Raw genomic sequence first — 17,272 nt, forward strand, 5'->3', positions numbered from 1 at the left:
ACCAGATCTGATTTGTTTTAAGCATGTGTTGGATGTGTATAGGCAAGAACCCATTCTTTTCTTGACCAACCAAGAGTTCTAAACGTGATATTACACTATGCATTGACTGGGATAGATAGCTCAGGGGCAACACTCTGGTCTTGTAAGCAATATTACACTGAACAGCACTTCGAGGAACCAACCAAGAGTTCTAAATGTGATATTACACTATGCATTGACTGGGATGGATAGCTCAGGGGCAACACTCTGTTCTTGTTAGCAAGACTACACTGAACAGCATGAGTTCTGTACCCCATATGGCGCTTAGAGTTGATGTCCGGCATGAAGCACAATCAAAATAACCAAATTAGTTGTGTTTTTTTCACTGGTATGTATATGGTCTGATTCACAAACATTTGCACTGGAGCTCTTATCACCTCTAATCCATTCTGCCAAATGTTCAAGAGCAATCACAAAAATCAGTGGAGAAAGTGGATACCCCTGTCTGGTATCTCGTCCCAGGAGAAATGATTTAGACTTGAGAGACTATTCATTGTAACAGAAGCCATGGGGTTTGTGTACAGAAATTGAACTCATTTGTGGTGTCAAATGCAAAGTAAGCCAACCCTACCCTGGAAGGAAGGTAAAAACACACAATCAGAGGGAAGAAGAGTCATTCAGGGAGCCAGGTCAGCCAATGTCAATTGGGCAAAAGTCTAGGTGAGCTGAAGCACTTCTTGCAGGTAAGTAAAAGTCTTGCACAATGTTTTAGAAGTCTTTGTAGAAAAAGTAGAATCAATGTAGGGCCACAAGCTGGGAGGTTTGTGAGGGGTAGAAGATGCAAGCAACTCTACAGAAGCAACCAAGACAAGTCTCAACTGAGAACAAGTAAAGCTACACAACAAGAGGTAAGCCCCCTTAGTTTACAGTACCTTTGGTTAGAAGAAATGGTTTCAGCTGGCTTCTGTTCCTGTGCAGCTCTGCAGATCCTGTTGTTCCTGGGCCTCAGTCGTGGGGACCAGAGGGAGGACTTCTGGGGACTACTGCACTGCAATGGGGCGGTCAGCAGCAAGAAAGGGGAAACGTCAATTCAGCGGCACTTTGCGGTTTCAGCTCCTCGTGTCTCAGCAAATAGCACCACCGCAGTTCTCGGCTAACACTTTGGGCTTACCTCGCATCTGAGGTCCAGTACTCTGTTGAGCGGGCTCAGGCTCGGTCAGTCCTGCTTCCTGGGAGTCCAAAGGATCTTCCTGGAGCTCGGGTCCGACTTAAAAGTGATGCACCCAATCTGGTGTTCCTCTCCCTGGCACTTCGGTTCCAGCAGCAGCCGCAGTGGAAGTACAGCCAGCCTTGAGAGGATGTCCAGAGAGTTCACTTTGGAGTTGATTGGTCCCACCAACTCAAGGGGAAAAGCCATCCTTGCAGGGCTTCACTAGTCGAGGCAAATTCAGAGTTTCAGCACAGCAGCAGGGCTTCACCGGGAAAACCAACGGTCTAGGAGTTGAAGCAGGCATCTCTTCCAAGTTCTTCAGATTCCTTCGTCCAGTGGTCGACTCTGCCTTCCAAGCCAAAAAGCCTTGCCTTTTATGCAGGTTTCTCCCATTCATTCTAGCTTAGCTGTCAATCACACAGCAGGGTGGCTGTTGTTGCCGGACAGCCAGTCAGCCAATCACCTTTGGGTGCATTCCTGTAACCAAGGGGATTAAGCACAGGGCGTTTTGGGCACCTCCAACACTTCCTGCCCCTGCCAGACACTCTGGAGCCAGAGGCATGGTAGTTAAAAGTAAACCAATGCCACCAGCCATTAATTGTAGAAAGGGTAACATCAAAATGTTACATGAGAAGCTAGACATAGGGGATATTAAGTAACCCTTCCAGCACCCTATTGTAAGATAGTGTGTGCTGAGTCTAGAAAGTTACAAATGTAAGTAAAGTCAATTTCACTTCACTGCTCTTGGAAACAGTAGTTTATCCAAGAAAGGTATTTAAACCTTTGGGAAATCGGCAAGACTTCCCTGTGCCACTGTGCTGAAGTTGCTGTGTGTCACAATGCAAAAAGATGATCCATATGGAGTTTGTCAGACTCCAAAACCAAAATAAACACAGTGATCAAATCACAGAAAAATACATGAGAGAGTGGGAAAAAGGTCTCACTCTCTCCAGGTTAAGAATTTAAAGTCCTAGAGTCCAGCAAAAGTGCTGGGGGTCTCTAAGGTAGAGAGGCATTAGTAAATTACTGAGAATGCTCCCTAACAGTGTGCCTAAATGAATCAATGAAAAAACAAGGGTTTGAATGCGAATAACCAGCATTGATGGAGATTGGGGATGGTCCCATTCTAATACTGGTGGATAACAAAGGGTTTCAGGACATTCATTTGGAAGAAAATACAGCATTAGGGATGGCAGTTCAAGAATCCTACTACATTGCTGATATATATAACCCAGTGATCAGGAATATTCCTGAAAGCTACGTGACTTCACAGGGTGAATTACCTGAATCATTGGATTCTAAATCAAAGGGAATTTTTAGAATTCTGTCTTTGCACCCTTATGCGCCAAATGAAAGGATATGCTGTCATCTGGATAATTGTGTTCTATTTGAATTGGGTGAATCCGAAAGAGAAAAGCAGCATATTGAAGTGGAGGTCCAAAATATTTCAGGGTAATGGCACTTCAAAGAGACACTGCCACTCAATTAGAGGAAAGTAGAGAGGTTCCTCCTTTGGAGTATTTGCCAGTATTTTCTGAAATGGTAGACGAGCAGATTCAAGCGGCAGAAGCTTTCACAAATGAAGAAAAAAAAGATCAATTCAGGAAAATATTCATCGATTTCAAACAGGTTTTTGCCAACGATGCCGATGGGCATCTGTGGGCTGACAAATTTACATAATGGCACACTACCAGAAGGACATGGTAGGGAGCCAGTATTTGTGCAACTAGCATATCTGGGGGCACTGGCTGAAATAATTACACATTTGGAATCTAGAGGCATTATTAGGCCTATTCCTAGTACATCAAATACCCCTATATTCGGTGTGTTAAAGCCCAATAGCCAATGGCGCTTCTGTGCAGATTTGAGAGAATTGAACAAGAGGGGACCTGTTTCAAGGTGGCCCCTTTCATTTATTGATCAGGGCCTAGCACAGGTTCAAGGATGGATTAAAGGTGTTTACCACCTTGGATCTTGTACCACTAGCTGAAGATATACAAAATGTATTTGCATTTTCCTTTGCCAAATTACAACATGCTTGGTCCTGGACCCCTTTTGGGTATGTCAATAGTGGGAGTGAATTTGGTATATTCCTGAGCAAGGCGCTCCCAGATGCAGCTGAGAGAGGAACCATAATTTATGTGGATGATGTGCTAATTAAAAATGAAGATTCAATAAGTCATTTTAATGAAATTAAATTTTAAATTCTTTCATCCACCTAGAGGGGTGAGGGCAGGAGCCCCCCAGCCCAGCCCAGCAGAGGATCCAGATCAGGACCCAGGCACGGAGCGTGCTAACAGAGCAGGGCCTGCCTGACCCTGTCCATACGAGGTGCCTGACTCGCCCATGCCGGGCGCATCGCGGCACGATATCGAGGCTGAACCTCGATTTGAAACGAAAGAACCGCCGGCAGGCGGAATCGCCGGCCAGTCCTAAGGCCATACAAAGGCCTGTTCTGCGCCCCAGGTCCCCCACTTCTTTCATCCACCTAGAGGGGTGAGGGCAGGAGCCCCACCAGCCCCCCAGCCCAGCAGAGGATCCAGATCAGGACCCAGGCACGGAGCGTGCTAACAGAGCAGGGCCTGCCTGACCCTGTCCATACGAGGTGCCTGACTCGCCCATGCCGGGCGCATCGCGGCACGATATCGAGGCTGAACCTCGATTTGAAACGAAAGAACCGCCGGCAGGCGGAATTGCCGGCCAGTCCTAAGGCCATACAAAGGCCTGTTCTGCGCCTGTTACGCGCATGGGAGCGCGGAGTGGCCATCACCTCTGCTCAACTTGCAACCTACCCACTACCAGAACCCTCTCGCATAAGGAGAACGCATTGTAAGTACTTGCAAGTACCGGGACACTACTGTATGCATGGACTCTTAGCCACTCCCACTTAGATGGGTCTATGGTCTCTAGTACTGGTCACATACCCTATGATCGTATTTAGACCACGCTACTGTGTTGTGCCTTATGGTCGCATAGTGACCACGCTATTGTGTTGTGCCTATGGTCGTATTTAGACCACACTACTGTGTTGTGCCCTATGGTCGTATTTAGACCACGCTATTGTGTTGTGCCTTATGGTCGCATAGTGACCACGCTATTGTGTTGTGCCTATGGTCCTATTTAGACCACACTACTGTGTTGTGCCTTATGGTCGTATTTAGACCACACTACTGTGTTGTGCCTTATGGTCGCATAGTGACCACGCTGTGTTGTGCCTTATGGTCGCATAGTGACCACGCTACTGTGTTGTGCCTTATGGTCGCATAGCGACCACGCTATTATGTTGTGCCCTATGGTCGTATTTAGACCACACTACTGTGTTGTGCCCTATGGTCGTATTTAGACCACTCTATTGTGTTGTGCCTTATGGCCGCACCGATGTCCTTCATCCGCCAATCCTCTGCATGGCGCATCGCCCCTAGCACACACATTATGCTACTTTGCCTTACCGTGATCATGTTCCCCTTCTGTGTCATGCAAAGCAATATACTCTGCAACGGTAACAGCTACATAACCCATAAAAATGGACTAGCTAGACCCGCCTGCCCAAGACATTACCCTATCATCTGCCCCACACCATTCCTGCCCACTACTCCAGCCTTCCTCCCGGTCTCACAATCTGCCCATCCTACCCATGACCACGCACAACATTACGATGTCCTAGACAATAAGAGTGCAGATAGATCCAAGCAGAACCCTACCGACACTAGAGCACCCTGCCCCACCCATCATCACAGCCCCTCCACAATGACTGACCTTACTGTCTCTCAAACAACCACCCTTATCCCTACCGATCGCAACAATAGACTTGGTGCCAGAATCCACCACAAAACTAGCAAACGCCCTGCTAAACTACCCAACAAAACTAACAAGTACACTATAACCCCCATCAACTCTACCCTCCATACACTAAAAGGAGCTCTTCTAAATGTTAGATCACTTGTCGCCCATTCCACAGAAGTCGCCGACATCATTCTGACTAACAACCTAGACTTCCTTGCTATGACAGAAACTTGGCTACATGAGGCTGTGGGACCATCCCTTACCCTAGCCATCCCTGACAACTATACTATCCTCAGAGTAGACAGACCTAACGCTCGAGGAGGTGGTGTAGCCCTCATCTTTAAGTCCTCACTCGATATCAGACTAGGCTCCTCTCCTCTACTGAAATCATATGAACACCTCACAGTTAAACTACAAACCTCCCCGAAGAGTACTATCACTATGCACCTAATCTACAGACCCCCGGGTCCACCTGGCTCTTTTGAGGAAGATATCACCTCCCTAGTTGCCGAAAGCTCCAAACCTTCAGCACAAATGATTATACTGGGAGACTTCAATCTCGGGTTTAATGACCCTCTTGATACCCCTGCCATTGCCCTGGCCATGGCATTAGAGGAGCATGGCCTCCTTCAACTCTGCTCCAAACCCACCCACTCGAAAGGCAGAATCCTTGACTGGGTTACCGCCCTCAATTGCAACATTACCCTAAAGGACCCTGTACAGCTCATCTAGACGGATCACTACTTCCTCCCCCTTGACATTAATATCAACAACCTAGTGCACAAAAAGCCTATTATTGCTCCGGCCTGCCAAACTAGGAAAAAGAGCAACATCACAGCTGAAGCCTTAATGCCTCTGGTGACCCCCATTCTGAACGCCCTACCAACCACAACTGACTTAAACTCGATGGTCAACGCCTATAATGACTCCATGGCTAAAGCTATCGACACCATTGCCCCACTAAAAATGCGTAAAGGGAAACCTAAAGCGCACCTGAATACATGGTACACCCCAGAGCTCAAACTTCTCCGACTACAAAAAAGCAAACTTGAATCACTATGGAAATCGGTGCCTTCAGCAGACAATAGAACTAACCTCACCAACTTCTCCACCCACTACAAAAATGAGATCACACGTGCTAAGAAAGAATCTCTTAATTCCAGGATTTCACAGGCAGGCTCCAGCACAAAAGAGCTCTTTAACATCTTAAAGGAACTAGAAAACCCCACTCCTCCCGAAGATACCTGCACAAAGGATAAACCTTGGTGCACAGGGATCCAGAACGCCCTTGCCAACAAAATCTCAGGGCTCCAAACTAAAATTGAAAACAAACGGCAACAGCTCACTCATGACCCCTCCTCCAGACCCACCCATCCCCCACTCACCGCCACTAGCTCAGGCTTCACCTTCAAAAAGGTTACCACACTTGAAGTACAAAAAATTATAGCATCCTTGAAACCCTCGAACTGCAAGGGGGACAGTTGCCCCGCACAGATTATCAAGGATGCTGCCAGGGATCTCTCCCCCTTCATCACCAAATTAATAAACTTGTCTTTTTCTAACAACATGGTCCCAAGTAATCTGAAACAATCCTGGGTCCTACCCTTGCTAAAAAAACAGACCCTCGACCCAGACATACCCACAAATTATAGACCCATTACCACTGTCCCATTTTTACTAAAGATTCTTGACAGAGTGGCCTATTTACAAATTCAGGATTACCTTGAAACTAACCTATTACTAGGTACTCGCCAATCTGGCTTTCGTCCCCAACATGGGACGGAAACGGCCCTTGTTGATCTCAAGAGCCAGATAGACGAAATCAAAGATAAAGGGAGGGCTGCCATCCTGCTTCTCCTCGATCTCTCCGCTGCCTTTGACCTGGTTGACCACAAAATCTTGTGCAACCACTTATCATCGGCAGCACACTTCTCCCACTCGGCGGTCACATGGATCCAATCCTTCCTGGACAATAGGACCATGCGAGTCTTCTCACCCATAGCAGCAGCCGACCCTATTCCCATTACCTGCGGTGTCCCACAAGGATCGTGTGTTTCACCCACTTTGTATAATATATTTACAAAGCCCCTATTCGATAAACTGGACCATCTGGGTGTCACCTACACCAACTACGCAGATGACACCCAGATACTCCTCACTTTATCAGGCAACTACAACGCGGACGCCAACAGGATCGGTGAAGTCTTCTCCATCGTTCAGGCATGGATGGCCACACATGGCCTCTGCCTGAACGATGACAAGACTGAACTGCTCCTTGTCGGCTCACCCAACACTATCCGGAATCTCAGCCCGAGCTACTCTAGCTTCATCATTGACGGCAACACCATTCCCACTGCCAAAAGTGTAAAAACTCTTGGTTTCTATCTCGACACTAACACCAACCTCGCCAAACAAATTAATATGACCGCCTCAGCCACTGCTTACACTGGGAAACTAATCAGAGCCTGCAGACCTTTGATATCCCCCAACAATTGCCTTACTCTAGCCAGAGCACTAATACAATCCAAACTGGATTATTGCAACAGCCTGTATGTAGGTGCCAATAAAACGGTTGTCAATAAACTGCAAGTTCTACAAAACAATGCACTCCGTGCCGCCCTTAATATTCCCAGAAGAGAACATATCTCAGCCACAAGAATCACATGCAAATGGCTCTCCATCCAACAAAAAATAGACCTAAAAACTATCTGCCTCACCTACAAAGCTCTTAACCACCTGGCCCCACCTTATTTAACCGATAAATTCATCTTAAGACAGAATATTAGAACCACCAGATCCTCTAATACACTACAACTGACAGTGCCCAAATACTCCCTCAAAAGAGCCGGTGGATCCAGTTTCCCAGTTCTAGCCTCTCAATTATGGAACACTATTCCATTGGACATCAAATCTACCCCTACATTTCAACCTTTCAGAACTAAGATCATCACCTGGTTACTTAACAATTAACTATCACTGTATGTATGTATGTCACTAATTCTACTATAACTGCTTTCATACCTGATTTTGTAACTATACTTATGCTGCACAATTGTACAAATGTTCCCACCTTTGCCTGTAACCTGATGCTTAAGCGCCCATATACCTCTGGGTCAGGAGCGCTATACAAATAAATAAACAAACAAACAAACAAACAAATATGCTCGGTCAGCTATAAAAGGCAAGGGCAAAGGTATTTTTACAGGAAGCTAAGTGGTATAGAAAAAGGGTACATTTTCTGGGCCATGAAATGACAGAACATAGGCTAAACCCGCAAAAGAAAAAGGTGGAAACAATTCAGAAGCTAAAAGATCCCTCTAATTTGAAAAGTTTAAAAAGTTTTCTAGGAATGATAAATTATAACAGGAAATGTATTGAAAATTATGCAGATATTACACAACCTTTGACCAGATTGCTGAAGCAGGGTGTACCCTGGAAATGGGAAAAGGGAGAAACCGAGGCTGTGGCCAAGGTAAGAGACTGTTTGATGAAAGCACCATGTTTGGCATATCCAATAACAAACCAGGATTTCTTTGTAGAAATAGGATTCACAGATCAATGCATGTCGGCAGTGCAGTACCATGATGCAAATTACAAAGCCATTGCATATGCCAGTAAGGCATTGTCACAGGTAGAGGCCAAATTTAGTGAATTTGAAAAGGCACTTCTGACCACTGTGTGGGCATTGCCACATTTCTGCCCCATATTAAAGAGGAGCGCGTGATTGTTGAAACAAATCACCAGCCTCTACTATTCTTGAAAAGTAAAAGAATCAGATCAGGGAATTTTGCCCAGACAAGGATTACTTCATGGTCATTAGCGATACAGGATTTCCAGTAGAGGTGAGATATGGACAGAACAAAAAGAGCCCCGTTTCTGAAGGACTAGTAGAATTACTTGATTGTGCAACTGTTTGTGCACCTCAAGACACAGAATTAGAAACAGATTTAACTGAATTAGAGCAATCCCCACACAAGGCTTTCAATGAAGAAGCACATAAGGATCTCCCAACCATGTAAGTAAATGGATGTGCATATCATGCGGAAGGTAATTCTGAAAAAGAACTAGTGGCAGGAATAGGAAGCTGGTGGGTTAAATGCAATGGCATTCCAAGAGTAAGCATGAGGTTAGCTTCTAAAAGCAGTTCAGTTGCAGAATTGGCCGTCATTTAGAAGACAATATCTACAGCAGAAGAAAATAAACTTAAAGAAATAGTTTTAGTCAATGATTCTGATAATGCACGAAATAGTTTTGTGGAATATTTACCTGGCTGGAAATTGAGAGGAATGCTCACATATAACAAGAAACCACTTAAATATGGCAAAATCATCCAAGCCATAGACAACCTTGTTTCAGAAAATGACTTGATCATCCATTGGAGGAAGCTATGTATTCATTTGAAAACACCAGGGGAGACAAGGAAGGAAATGACAAGGCAGATCAATTAGCCAAAATTGGAGCTGTGATGGGGGAGTTATTTCCTATTGAGCATTTGCGGGTGATGTCCAGGTGGATGCGATAACACGTTCCAAAACTCAGTAAACAGTTGATCAACCTGTGACACAGTGAAGCTTTGATACTCTGCCTCAAGACTTGACTAAGGCACAAAAGGAGGATCTTATTGTAAGCCCATTTTACAACTATTTGTTAGATGCAGATTAAAATCCTCTGACTGAAGAGGACTGCAAAGGGAAAGAGGAATAGAGGGTGTTATTAAAAAACAAGGAGAACATTTGTTTACAGGATGGACTAATGATTAGGGAATCGGTCTCAGGCCAAATCTAATGGGTAGTACCTTTGTCATTTTGGGGATTAATGTTACATCATGCCCACGATGCAATAACTGCATGCCATAGTGGTTCCCAGAAAACTTTGTAGAATGATATACAAAGAGGTGCTTGGTGTGCGCACAGTTTCAACCCTCTTCCCCAACACATAGGGTGCTATTAATGAAAAGAGGTTTGACACTCCCCTTTTCAGATTTGCAAATTTACTTCCTAGGGCCCGTTCAGAGGTCAGCACAGGGAAACAGGTATATGTTGACAGTCACTTGTTTAACACCCAAATGGGTGTAGTGCATTCCAGCCCCAGACTGCAATGCACAAGCCATGGCCACTTTCCTAGTCAATAATATTTTTTCAAGATTTGGTTTACCTCAGAGAGTAGAATCAGACCATGCAAGTCATTTCACTAGTGCTCTAATGTGGCAAATCTTGGGTGTGAAATCTTAGGCTCTCATCTTCAGGGGGAGTGGAACAGTGTAATAGGTCAATAGTTGAGATGTTAAAAAAATGTGTAGCTGAGGCAGGGTCCAACTGGGATTTGAGACTCCCTCTGGTGTTGATGGCTATTAGCTCAACACCATCTAGATCAACAAACCTCAGCGCACATGACATTTTGATGGGTAGGAAAATGGTTTTGCCACAGAATCTGCTTTACAGAACCAATGAGGAAGCCCTGGTAAATGTAACCACAATCCATGAATATGTGGAAGAGCTGAGAAAGCACTTGCAACAGCCTTTTGTGTTGGAACAGCAGAATTCGGAAAAAGCCGCTGATAGTGCAAAATCATACTATGACAAGAAAACATCTGTGAGGGAAAATGAGGTAGGCGATCAGGTATATAAATTCGACTTCGGGAAAGGTAAACAAAAATACAAAATTACTTGCATCAGGCCACTGGCCATTTAGAATTGTAGATAAGGTTTCACCTGTAGTCTACAGAATAGCCATAAAGGAGGGAGAATTAATTGTGGAACAATTTGTCCATGCTAACCAAATTAAACAGTTCCACCTGTCATGCCCTCTTGGAAGATCTGGGATCGCTGCGGCGCCATTAGACTGTTACACCACGTTTTCACTGTTCTGGTTGTAACGGTCTAGTTGTTTTTTTCAAAGATGGCTGCCACCCGGCATATACTGACCCAGCAATGGCGCCTTGGTGCGTTGCACATTGGATTCTTTCTGTGCGCCTGTGCTCACTATCTATCGCCTGCGATAGCGTTCTCAGCCCTTCCCTGTTTAGGAGCTCTTCTCTGGAGTTCCGAATTTTCCTTCCTTTGTTAGCGTATTTTTACTTTTCCATCATTGCCCAGTGCAGTGCTCTCATTTCCATGCTTCCCATCTTTTGTTTCTCCTCACGGCTCCCAGCCGTGTCTTGTTTACCCTTCGCTTTCCCTCTTCCTTCTTTTGTGCTGCCTGTACGTCTGTCTCGCGGCTCTCGGTATTCATTTCTAACCTTTATTATTCTGTTGTCTTTCTCTCGGGCTCTCTCTGGAGCTCCTCTTACTTGTGTTTCTCTGATCCTCCTTTGGCTCCTTTGGAGCTGCCCGTATTTGGCGCGAGGTGAACTCATTTGCTCACAGGTTCGTTCCACGGCCATTTCTTACCTTTGTGTGGCCAGCCGCCTTATACTCTCTGTTCTGAGTGCCTTGTGGAAATTACCTAGGATTCGCTGCATCTTACAGAGTCACCCAGAACTACCGCTTTGGTATAGCCTTACCAGGAACCACAGCAACATTATTGCCTCATCTTCAAACTTAACTGCAAGTCCAGTTCTCCATCTTCGGACCTACAGGATTTTCAGCCAGGATGCTTTTCCCTGTTTAGGGGCTTACTCCAGGGGAGTCCACACTGTTGGATATATCCCTACCGACAGTGTGGCATCCCGAAAAGAGAGACCTTATTTGCACCAAAAGAAAGCCAAGAAGGTAAGCACCCAGAAAAAGACTTATAGAAGGAAGAAGAGGGATCCAGAAGAAAGCTCTGCGGAAGACCCAGGTGAGGAGGAAGAAAGGGAGGTTTCTTCGGATTCTGACACCACCTAAAACATGAAGTAAGGAGGTTGGAGCAGATTGGGGGAACTAGTGGGGATTGAAAAATATACTTTTCTCCTAAAAATGAAGTGCTTGCATCTCAGGAGATTCGCCATAGCAGGTAAGCAGGTGCCAATAATATATACAAATATCAAGTTGAAGTGTAAAAAAAGTGGTGGAATGAGAGGTGCATCAGGTGAGTAACTGTGTATATATTTTAAAATGTTATGCGAAAAGGGGGTGGGGGGGTGAACCAAGTGGGTATATAAATATTTTAAAAGAAATTGAAAATGAGAACAAGGGGTATTAAACAAATATATTTAACTACTATTTAGAAAAAGAATACAAATATACAGACAGGCTTCCAAGTGACATTAATTAAGATTGCTAGGTATCCCAGGTTGATGTGTGAGTATGATGACACAGGGAATTGTCCATTGAAATGCATTATGTTAGCCTGGATTTTTACAGTCAATTGCCATTGTATCTTTTATACTCAACTCGTGTATTATTTGCAGGTCCTGACAAAGTGTCCTTGACTGTTTTTGTATATAGTATATTTATGTACATAAACCACCTTTTGATTTCAGATGATATCCAAAGGAGAGAAAATGAATGAGTGTGATGTACTTAGTTCATAATGTGTCTTTTTCTCTTTGCATTAGGTTACTAACTACTTCTTTCACCAGCGCTCTAGAAGTTGGAGACAGCTGGATCCCCTGGAGGCCACTGGATGAAAAGGATACCCTGGGAAAAAAGAACCTAGACCGAAGAAGGGGGGAGAAGATGTTTACCCCAGAAGGAAGTCCTGCTGGCAGAGGATGGAAGCTTGACTCACTTTACTTCATGGACAAGACCCTGATTGAAGACACCGAGTTAAGAGAACTTCAAATCATCTTGCATTGAATAATATGTATCATATTTTATTCTCATTTCAATTCACCCGCGTGAGGGTGGAACACTCGTTTGGGAATAAGACATTTTAAATATCTTATTTTTTTTTAAGAACATTGACTTTGGTTTGATTTCTAGGCTTACATACTCTTTGTTTTGGATAGCATAAGGACGTAATGTTACATACTTTGTAATGATTTATTTATGAAAAATTCAAAAAACACAAAAGAAAAATATGATTTAAAAATCTCTAAAAAATCTAACAAGAAAAAAAATCGAATCAGTGATAACTTATCTTACAAAAAACAAGAAGTGATCAAAACATAACAAAAGGAGATCAAAAGTTACAAAAAAGATGTTTTAATCAGTAATATATATATATATATATATATATATATATATATATATATACTATAAAACAATCAGACACATTCTGCAAAAACACTGGAATATTCTGTTAGCAGATCCTGATCTGGGCAACAGCCTTAAAGGCCACCCGGAGATACGCTTCAGGAGAAACAGATCTTTTAAAGACATTCTGGTCCAAAGCTTTATGGACAAAGAAGAAGAGAAGACACAAACAAACTGGTTGACTATAAAGAAGAAGAGCTTCTACAAATGCACACGTTGTAACATTTGTAAGTATGCGACTTACTGTGGGACATTTACACATCCGGTGACAGGACATACAGTTGTGATCTCACAGTGGCTCACCTGAGAAACTGACCATGTGGTATATGCCCTCACCTGTTCGTGCCAGAAATGGTATATTAGCAGCACGAAGTGTAAATTGAAAATTTGCATACAACAGCATGTGCGTGCCATTCTGCATAATGATGCGAACTATCCAATGGCAAAACACTTCTACGAATGTCACAACAACAATATAGACAGCTTCAGATTCCTTGGCATATACAAAATAGAAATGGGACCGCAGAGAGGAGATAAGGAGAAGTTGCTAAGACAAAAAGAAACCCGTTATATACTTGACTTTGAAAGTAAACAGCCCAATGGACATAATATCGATGCAGGGCTGTATACTTTTCTGGGTTGTTAAAAAGCATCGATGTCCCACAAGAGATAACGAATTGTGAGAAAAAAATTCAAATAGCAATTATGTGTGCCCACCAAACAAGTTTGAGCATCCCCATTGTGTGTTTTATGTGGATTTGCCAATCAAAAATAAGGTTCGAAGGCAGAATTTGTGGTTTTAATTAATGGCAAACGATTGGTTGTTGCAATGTTTTAACAACGATTTTTAATGTGTTATTGGTCATTGTTTCTATTACACTTTTGTGAATGAAGTAAAAATTCAACTAAATTTTTATGAGGGAAAGACGGAATCAGATATGGGGTAGGACACTACACTCATATACAAACGAGTTGAAGACTTACACATTGTGAATAATGGCTATGAATAGCGGAAAGTTGCTGAGTTTTAAAATTGTGCTGTGTACAGTAGATGTGGTGGACTTTGACACGTTGGCCCTGCAGAATGAGACATTGGAGAGACCTTGGCAATTAAGATCTGCACTATGCACTTTATTTCTAATTGAATATTTTGTCATTGCATTGGGCACTAAAATGGTGCTAGAACACAAGCACCCTAATGAGGCACTGTATGCGAGTACTCAGACATGGTGGTATTGTGGCATGTGTCACTAGAGAGACCCTGATAACTAAGATCTGCACTTTGCACCTTTTTTTGAACTGAACCTGCTGCTATTGCACTTGACACTTTGGAGTTAGGAGAAAATTCAGCTAAAGCACTAAGCACTTTAACGAGGCACTTTATGAAAGGAGTTCAGATGGGTTCCAATGACTATAATAATTATAATCTGCATTATGTATTTGCATTTGTTAATGGAATATGCTGCTACGACATTTGGCATTTTGACCCATTGCAATATGTTTGACAAAGTATTAAGGATATACATGAGGCACTTGATCATAGATTGCAAGATGTAACACACTGTCAGAATAAGCCACGCCAAAACGCATGAAATATTAGAATGTGAGTGCCACAGTGTATATACGACAAACATGCTTTCTTTCAAATGTACTGAACTCAAAACCCCAGAGCACACTAGGCTAAGATGGGCGACACACGATTTAGCCCTTAGCAAGCAGGACAGACTGGTCCCTCTTCCATTTCCACTTTCAAACCTTCACCCCCCCCTTCCTTTCTCTCCGTCAAGTTTTAAATGGTTTACTGACAATGAGGCAAATCGTTGTGAGCAAGCGGTGAGTTAGCCGCGGAACGCGGGAACCTCTCAGCACCAGTATTGCTGCACTTTGGGAGGACCTACATATTTTGGTCTTTTTTACTTTGAACAGATTCCCGTGTTTTTTTGTAATGTTACGACTTTTCCCTGGATTAAAAAATAAAGGCAGAAACTAAGTGAACCCATTGGTGTGGACCCGGACTCTCTTTTCCTAATTTGGATGGTTTATCAACAGCTGTGGAGAGTGCAGCTCGAACTCTTTACCTGCAAGGTAGAATTGCTAATATATATATATATATATATTCAGTGAAAAAACTTTGTTAAAGGGACGTTATGGTTCCAAGTAAAACCGAAAAACGCCTGAAATTCGCCAGTTATGGTAAGCTAAGCAACCATAACTTGCGCCACCACCGTGCACTGCTAAGACTAACACCCACGACATCAAAGTTGACATCACAAATGTCATTGATGACATCACTGATGACATCACATGTCTGGCTCACTCTTTTTTCCTTTACTGACATATCTAGGCCACATGGTTTTCTTCAGCAACAGTCAGGAACTAAACATTTTATTTTATTTGTAGACCTATCCTTCAAGTAGGTTCTTACAGTAATTCCCTTAGAGTCCAGTCACATCATATGAAACATATACCTAGGGGAAGACGCAAGCTTGAAAGACAGCAATCCTTTCTGTGCATAAAGATAATCAATAGAGTTATCAGCACTTTCTGATAGTTCTGTTGTTTTTTTATGGCTGTACTTTCCCTGTATATGCTCATATTTGTATACATTGTACTCATACTACTTTCCTTAGGGTCCAATCACATCATGTGATACATATATATAGGGTAAATAGCAGCTTTGAAACAGAGGAATCATTTATTTGAATGAAAATAATCAGTTAGGTTATGAATTGTTTCTGCTAGTACTTCTGCTTTTTTGCTAACTACACTTTCCCTGTATATACCCATATTTTTATGTGTTCTTGTCTCTTTGTGTTTTGTCTGTAGTAATGCAATTATGTAATACATGGGTTTTATTAGCTACTTATTACATATTTCACAGTACACAAAAATCTATTAATAAAACAATTATCATTTCATTATTCAACATATCAACATTATGAATATTATACCTTCATCATGTATGCTGCACACAATGCTATGTTTCTGCATGAGTAGCTTAGTATACTAGATAGAACCCCATAATAGCATGCTATTTATATCAATGCATCGTTCAATGCACTAATTAGGTTATATTTATTGCAATGATCCTTGACACTTTTTTCTCAACATTATAATAAGAATCCCTTGTACACATATTTCATGAAAAGTAAATACACATGTAATGTCATCAATGACATTTGTGATCTCATCTTTGATGTCGTGGGTGTTAGTCTTAGCAGTGCACGGTGGTGGCGCGAGTTATGGTTGCTTATCTTACCATAACTAGCGAATTTCAGGGGTTTTTCGGTTTTACTTGGAACCATAACGTCCCTTTAACAAAGTTTTTTCACTGAAATTCATAGGTTTTTAGTAGCGCAACTTAACCATAACGTCCCTTTAACAAAGTTTTTTCACTGAATTTCATAGGTTTTTAGTAGCACAATTTAATAATAATAACTCTTATTTTATGTACATGTAAAATTGAACATACTGAACCCTCTCTACTGAGTTGGATGTCCGCAAACTCTTTTAATGTCTGCGGACATGTTCGGACAACAGCACCACTACCCAAAAACTCTGGGGGGGGGTATGTTTAATTGTGTTATCATAACATATGAACATTTTACAAATTCACAAACCAGCACACATACACATTATATGTAGTAATACATAAGAAGTGTAACCCATATATGTAACACACTAACCATTCATTTAAATACAATATGTTCTAAAATGGAATATACCAGAGAAGAAAGATAGGCTTCCAAAATGATTACCTCACAAAAACTCCACAACCAAGAACAACAGCAGTTCTACAGACCACTCAGAACATACCTTACCTGAAATAGTAAGTGCACTGCATTTTACTCATATAGTTATAAACTTTCTGTATAAGATTTTTAAAAAAATGATATTATGTTTTTTTTTCTCACAGAAATGTCTAGTACTCTGGAGTGGCTAGAGGAGCATTTCCCACATGAGGACATGTCCGAAGATAGTGAATCTAATGGTAGACACTTTACAATATAAACCATTTAATTATTATTTTATATAATTTTAACATATATATATTTTTTTGTACAGAGCATACCAAAATAGAAAGTACTACAGAAAGAGCTGTTATGGATAAGACTCTTCAAAGCATACAAGAAAAAATAGATCTGCTGTTGGCTAATTTTAATAATTTAAAAAACTTTGT

General features: G+C 42.3%; 1 protein-coding gene across 2 annotated transcripts in view; it reads right to left on the reverse strand.

Moving 5' to 3' along the window:
* SLC6A19 (solute carrier family 6 member 19) overlaps positions 1-17,272 on the reverse strand; it is a 791,726-nt gene that overhangs the window by 589,460 nt on the left and 184,994 nt on the right. The window lies entirely within an intron of this gene.

Source organism: Ambystoma mexicanum, chromosome 5p, assembly GCF_040938575.1.
Source record: "Ambystoma mexicanum isolate Mex_15411 chromosome 5p, UKY_AmexF1_1, whole genome shotgun sequence".
NCBI lineage: Eukaryota > Metazoa > Chordata > Amphibia > Caudata > Ambystomatidae > Ambystoma > Ambystoma mexicanum.